Raw genomic sequence first — 6,078 nt, 5'->3', positions numbered from 1 at the left:
GATTGTCAACATCCATATGCGCATAGAAAGGAGAGGGTTTTTTATGCTGTGTGTCACCAACTGCTACTAACAAAGCAAGCAAGGAGAAGCAAGAAGGGACCCTAAACGTGGTTTTAATTTCACTCCCTGCAGTTCTTGAAAATCACTGAATTCAACCCTCTGTAAATCATGTGACAACCGGAAGTGCCTTACATTGGGGTCATAGGGGCTGTTTCGAAGGGTTAAAAAGGTCACATCTTTCTAATATTTCATATGTGTGATTAGGCAACCCTCATGAACCGGTACATATTAGAAAACCAGGTTTTTATGTGTTATTTTTTGCCCTTTTTGGAACGCTTACAAATTCTCTCTAACTAAGGGTATTTGTAAATTTCTAGTCTTTCAAGCTATTGAGGGGATTTGTCTGGGGGGTCACAGCTTAAACATGTCTATGGCGATGAGGGGAGATGCATCTGTGAGTCTCGAGCTAATCGGACCATGGATTTATGAAGGCTTGTCCTGGACACTTGTACTTTGTACTTTGAAGAATCTCAAATATAAAAAATATTTTGATTTGTTTAACACTTTTTTGGTTACAACATGATTTCATATGTGTTATTCTCAGTTTTGATGGTTTCACTATTCTACAATGTAGAAAATAGTAACAAATTATGAAAAACCCTTGAATGAGTTGGTGTGTCCAAACTTTTGACTGGTACTGTATATTAGAGTTGGCCTTAGGCACTTATAAAGTCACAGATCTAGGATCAGTTGATCTCCACATAATGTTAACATCAGCCACTAATATCTTACATCAGTATTGTCTATAGCAGTTTCTTCATTAAGACTTATATTTGGCCTTAATATATATGACTTGGTGGGGGGAGAGCAGAGAGGGGGATGGGAGCAGAGAAGGGGATGGGAGGCTGCTCAATGATTGGCTGTAGTGTAGGGTGTGTCATACAATGTGTCAAAATTCCAACTGCTAGCTCAAATTCTCACTCAACTGTACTACTAATATGGAAATGTTCCACCGACTCTTGTAGACTACTATGCACTGAAAAACAGTTAAAGTTACAAATCAAAGCTTAACATTAAAATATGTGATTTCAAATGATTAAGTTAAATTCAGATAGGCCTGTTATGTGCTCTCTAACACCAACATAAAATGTGTTGTTGTTGCTGTAGAACTTTTCACAGATCTAGGAGCAGTTGACCTCCACATAATGTGAACATTAGCCACTGATATCTGACATCAGTATAGTTTATAAAAGTGTATCTGTCTGTCTGTGTCTTTCAGTTTCTGTTTAGACTACATCAAAGATAGAGAAGCTGTGCAGTCACACCATGTTCAATCATGTTACCTAATTAGCTAGCTAGCTAGCTGACAATCTGGTTGACCTGTAGCATATAAACATTTGTTGGCACAGAAGGAAAGGGGATATAAAAAATGATTGCTCAAATTCCCCCCGCCACTATCTGACTGGGTTAATAACTTAATATTAAGTTAATATGGACCATTGTCTTAGACTTGACATCTTGGACCGGGATTCAAACACAGGGACTCTTATTTCAGCCATAGGGACTTGTAACTCGACTCGACTCAAACATGGGTGACTTTGACTCAACTCAGTTAGCCATAGGGTCTTGTGAATTGACTCGGACTTATGCTTTAGTAAGGGTAGCTTGGATACACTTTTCTGCTGCTCCCTCAAAAGCATTAGGCAGACATTTTGATTATACCTCCCAACTCAACTCCCTGTTGGGGTGAGTCTATCTACAAATAAATGCAGCAAGAGGATTACAACAGCTAACACAGGGAGCTGAAATCCTGGGGTCCGCCTTATATGTTCCCTCAGTTCTACCCCATTTTGAAAAGGTGCTTTTCATCCATGACCAGGCCATGTTTTGGCAGTTTTGCTTCACTAGGCAAGACAATTGCAGACATTCTCCAATCCGGCAAAGAAATGGGCCTATAGTGTACAGTGTCGGCCTATAATGTCATTTTATAACTAGGCCTACCATAAGATAGCCTCCCATTTGTAAAACATGCAGTTGCGTTTGCTTTATTAACCTAGTCCCGATTCCTGACAAAAGCTTATAGGGACTTGTCCTTTAAGATATGAACATCAGTTACCCAAGTTTATTATGAGTTTTCTTGAGGCTTTTTGCAAAGAGATCAATGCTGATGTAAAGGCCTACGTCTTCACAGCAGTACAAACCTGAAATCACTTATTATCAGTACATTGTATTCCACCTTGTGAAACCAGGGGTATAGTGGAGGGTAAATGCAAATAAGATTAAAAAATGGCCTGTTATGAGAGAGAAACAGAAATTGTGAGAGTAGCTGAGTGCCAAAAGTAAGAGATGGCTTTTAATATCACTAGGCTGTTTGGTCTGTGTGCAGGTAGTGAACCTGATTGCTGAGGGGTTAGGTTGCTAGTTAGAATCTTAACCTGCCATTAGCTACTTCTGTGTCAGCAAGTCTACAGACCATTCAAGTAACTGCACTTAACACCTCACTGATACTGATTGTGTAAGCTACAAACCCAAATTGTCTAAGGAAATGTAGGTGACAGTAATAATATTGCACACATATTCAGCAATCTGGGCTGATGGAATCATTGTCTACTCTCCATAATTTCTGCTGGAGAAGCTGTCCCTCCCACACTGCAGAGTGCACAAAAGTACCAACCACCAAAAATGTCACAGGTCAACACAGTTCCCCCCCATGCTGCAGTGACAAATCTCTCCCCAGGGTTGCCATGTACAATGTGTTGTCTTTTATCGAGGTACTTTTAAAACTTTGCTGCAGGTTAAAAGTGTTGGTCGCTGGGTGCAAGTATTTATACTACTTCTATATTGCAGCGTTACCAACATGGTATTTTTAAAAACCCATTAATTTCCCTGTAATCTGCTGACATTGTAACAGTTTTTATTCTTTGAAGGCGGGTTTTTACTGGATTTACTAGAAATTTGAAATTGATCTGGCAAGCCTGTCTCTGCCTGAGCATGATCACAACAAAAGTAGCTGTGCAGCAAGTTTTTTAAGGAAGAGGGGGATGGTTGCAGACGTTCGCATTCATGTAAGAAGGTAAGCTATTAACTAAACTGTTAACCAATATTTTAACTAAAATGGTATGTGGTGTATTGGCAAGCAATACATGTTCCCATTGTCTTTATTTGTAATTAATGTTAGCTCATGTAACGTTATGTCTTTCGGTGGAATCCAACATGCATTGACAATGCCCGAAAGCCATATTGTGTCAGATATACTGCGTCATGAGATGGAAATTGGTGGGCTCATCCAAACAATTCATTAATGTGCAATTGTTACTTTGCATGTTTTTACCTTATACTTATTTACTGCTTGCTAATGATTAGCGTGCTAGCCAATGATTAGCGTGCTAGCTAGCGGTTAGCGTGCTAGTTTAGCATAATTGGTAAAAATGTCTTGTGGTTAACCCAATGTTACATGCATTGGAAAATAATATTGCTAGTGTAACTTGAATTGGTTTACAAGCTAGCTAGAAAAGCCAGTTCATTTTCATCTGTTTTGTCAAGTCATAAGCATGCAAGCGTGCTGAAATATTAAAATAAATCCCCTCATTTAAGTTTTGGCGTTTTTTTTTATCGCCATTACCGAAAGAGAAATAAGTTGCTAGTTATTTTGTCTTTGCATTTAAAAGAGTGAAACACCACAACAGGAATAAAGATTGTGGAAAGTGTCAAATTTGGTAGGACTGTGCCAATTCACTTGCCTTGCTTTAGCCTTATCACTCATACTGTTTCTTGTTTAGTTCATCCATAAAAGCAGATCAGCTTTAGTTGCATCCAGGAACTTGCATAATGTGCTTATGTTATGCTTATACTTGCTTTTTTACCTTGAAAGTCGTCTTAAAAAAGGAAATTGTAATAGATGTTTGTAGGACCTCTATCAGTCAATGATAACAGTCATTGGTGTCCACCAGCCCATCCCCTTTGTTGTGTGCTGAGCAATCTTGTCATTCTTTTAAGTCTCAACCATTCTTTTAGAAACTTGTCTTCCTTTACAAAGCCACTGCAGAGGCTAAGAAGATGCATGGAAACTCTAAAAGAAACATAATTCAACATGTAGGCCAGATTTGAAAAGGAAATAATAAATCCCGAAGCTCAGGTTTGTCAGTTGTTTAGAATGAGGATACTGGGGATGGTTGAATCATATTCAATTGCCTAATTTGCACATGACTAATTTCATTTTATTGTATCCTTAGATGTCAGACACCGAGACTGCCTGCACCGCCGTTGATCAGAACAGACAGCGTATACGTAAGTTAGTGTCATTCAACACCAGCACATACTGTAAGTTCGTGTGAATCAGCTTTGTAAATCAAAGACAGGCAAGTCTGCACTTTCATCCCATATTCATTGTATTATAACCTAATGTAAAGTAGAGGAGCACAGAGCCATAACTAATCAAAATGTGCCAGTGTCCAAATACTTTATCTGTCTAGTTGTCCAATATCCTTTTCTTCTGCAATAGAGTTGACCAAAGCTATGCTTGGATACAAGACTGATGACTCAATAACCAGTATTGACAATAGTGAAGATGGTTATGTCCCAGGGCCATCAGGATCTTCAGAGGAAGGCAATTTCTATGAAGAAAATCTGACCGGTGTACCTATACCTTACATACACATGGACCTATTCTTAATTACAATGTCCTTATCGACATGTTTTCCACTGATGTTTTCCAGGAGAGATGTCAGCGATTCGGGCCAAACAGCCAATGACCAAGGGAAAGCTGGGACAAAAGAGAGGCTCACACAGTAAGCATGTTTCCTGTTGCCTTCAGTCAGTGTATTTTCACTCTGTAGTGTCAACTAGATTCCATACAGATTGAGTCTGCCTTGATGTCAGCATTGCACATTCTCCTCTCACATCCTTATCTCTGTAGTTATTTCGTTGGGATTGTTAGTTTAATCTCAACACACTCTCTGCAGATACAGCTGTAACCTTGTAGAGTTAATACAGAGAGATGTTCAAGTACTGTATTGTAGTCAACTTTTTTTTAATGTAGTCATTTATAATGCCGTCTCTTTCCAAAGCTGCCAAAGGAACAAAAAGGTATTGGTCGACAATAGAGGTGGATGCGGTTGAAGATTCCTTGATGAATTTTATCAAAATGGGAAAAATGCCTGGGGAAAAAGACGGAGAAATGCATTGCTGCTTCTCCCCAAGCGCTAGTAAACAGGTACTGGAGAGTAGTAAAGTTCTATGTACACAACATAATAGTCGCAGATCAGAGAAAATAAGTGTATGAGATGCTTCTGGTTATCTTGGTGTACTTCTGAGGATTTAATGGGACTTACTTGACTTAAGCTCATAGGCAGATGACGAATGTCCTCTATCTCACTGTTCGGGGGGAGTTTTTCCGGGTGGGTGGTTCACTTTTGGAGTGACTAAGGTCTCAAGAATACAAAGCCTGCTGACTTTGAATGTTACAGGGGGAAAAAATACAATTCTAAACTATTAATCTGTTACTTGGATATATTGAATCCATTACTGAAATGGTTGTTCCAGTTTAAATACTTTACAGAAGAACTACACTACAGCCGTTGAATTGCCATCCGTGTTGTAGCATTCTACATGAATATTTTCAGCCATAAAATAGAATGAATGCGTCAAATATCGAGAATTTAAACTTGTTAATTATTTTACGCTTCCATTAGGTACAACGTAGGCAGTTGCATAGCTTTTATAGATTTCATAGGAGGCATTCTCTCAATGGCTGATGGCAATGCATTGCAATGCATTGTGTGGCTGCTGCCAACATACATACTCAATCTCTAGCCACTAATAGTTAATAATACAATGTAATAAATGTATCACTAGTCACTTAAACAATGCCACTTTATATAATGTTTACATTACTCATCTCATATGTATATACTGTACTCTATACCATCTACTGCATCTTGCCTATGCTGTTCGGCCATCGCTCATCCTTATATTTATATGTACATATTCTTAATTATTCCTTTACACTTGTGTGTATAAGGTAGTTGTCGTGAAATTGTTAGATTACTTGTTAGATATTACTGCACGGTCGGTACAATG

General features: G+C 38.6%; 1 long non-coding RNA gene across 3 annotated transcripts; it reads left to right on the top strand.

Annotated features, from left to right (window-relative positions):
* The first annotated feature begins 270 nt into the window (after window positions 1-270).
* LOC139540048 (uncharacterized) lies at window positions 271-6,067 on the top strand. 3 transcript variants are annotated; one of them, XR_011668069.1, is made up of 4 exons: window positions 271-3,073; window positions 4,233-4,287; window positions 4,502-4,787; window positions 5,067-6,067. It is a non-coding gene; the product is annotated as an uncharacterized lncRNA (long non-coding RNA). The 3 variants fall into 3 exon arrangements; XR_011668067.1 differs by lacking the exon at window positions 271-3,073 and having other exon boundaries at window positions 3,197-4,287; XR_011668068.1 differs by lacking the exon at window positions 271-3,073 and having other exon boundaries at window positions 3,200-4,287; window positions 4,716-4,787.
* The last annotated feature ends 11 nt before the right edge of the window (window positions 6,068-6,078 follow it).

Source organism: Salvelinus alpinus, chromosome 15 (genome assembly GCF_045679555.1).
Source record: "Salvelinus alpinus chromosome 15, SLU_Salpinus.1, whole genome shotgun sequence".
Lineage (NCBI taxonomy): Eukaryota > Metazoa > Chordata > Actinopteri > Salmoniformes > Salmonidae > Salvelinus > Salvelinus alpinus.
Note: the sequence above shows the minus strand (reverse complement) of the source record. Positions and strands in the feature narration are given on the sequence as shown.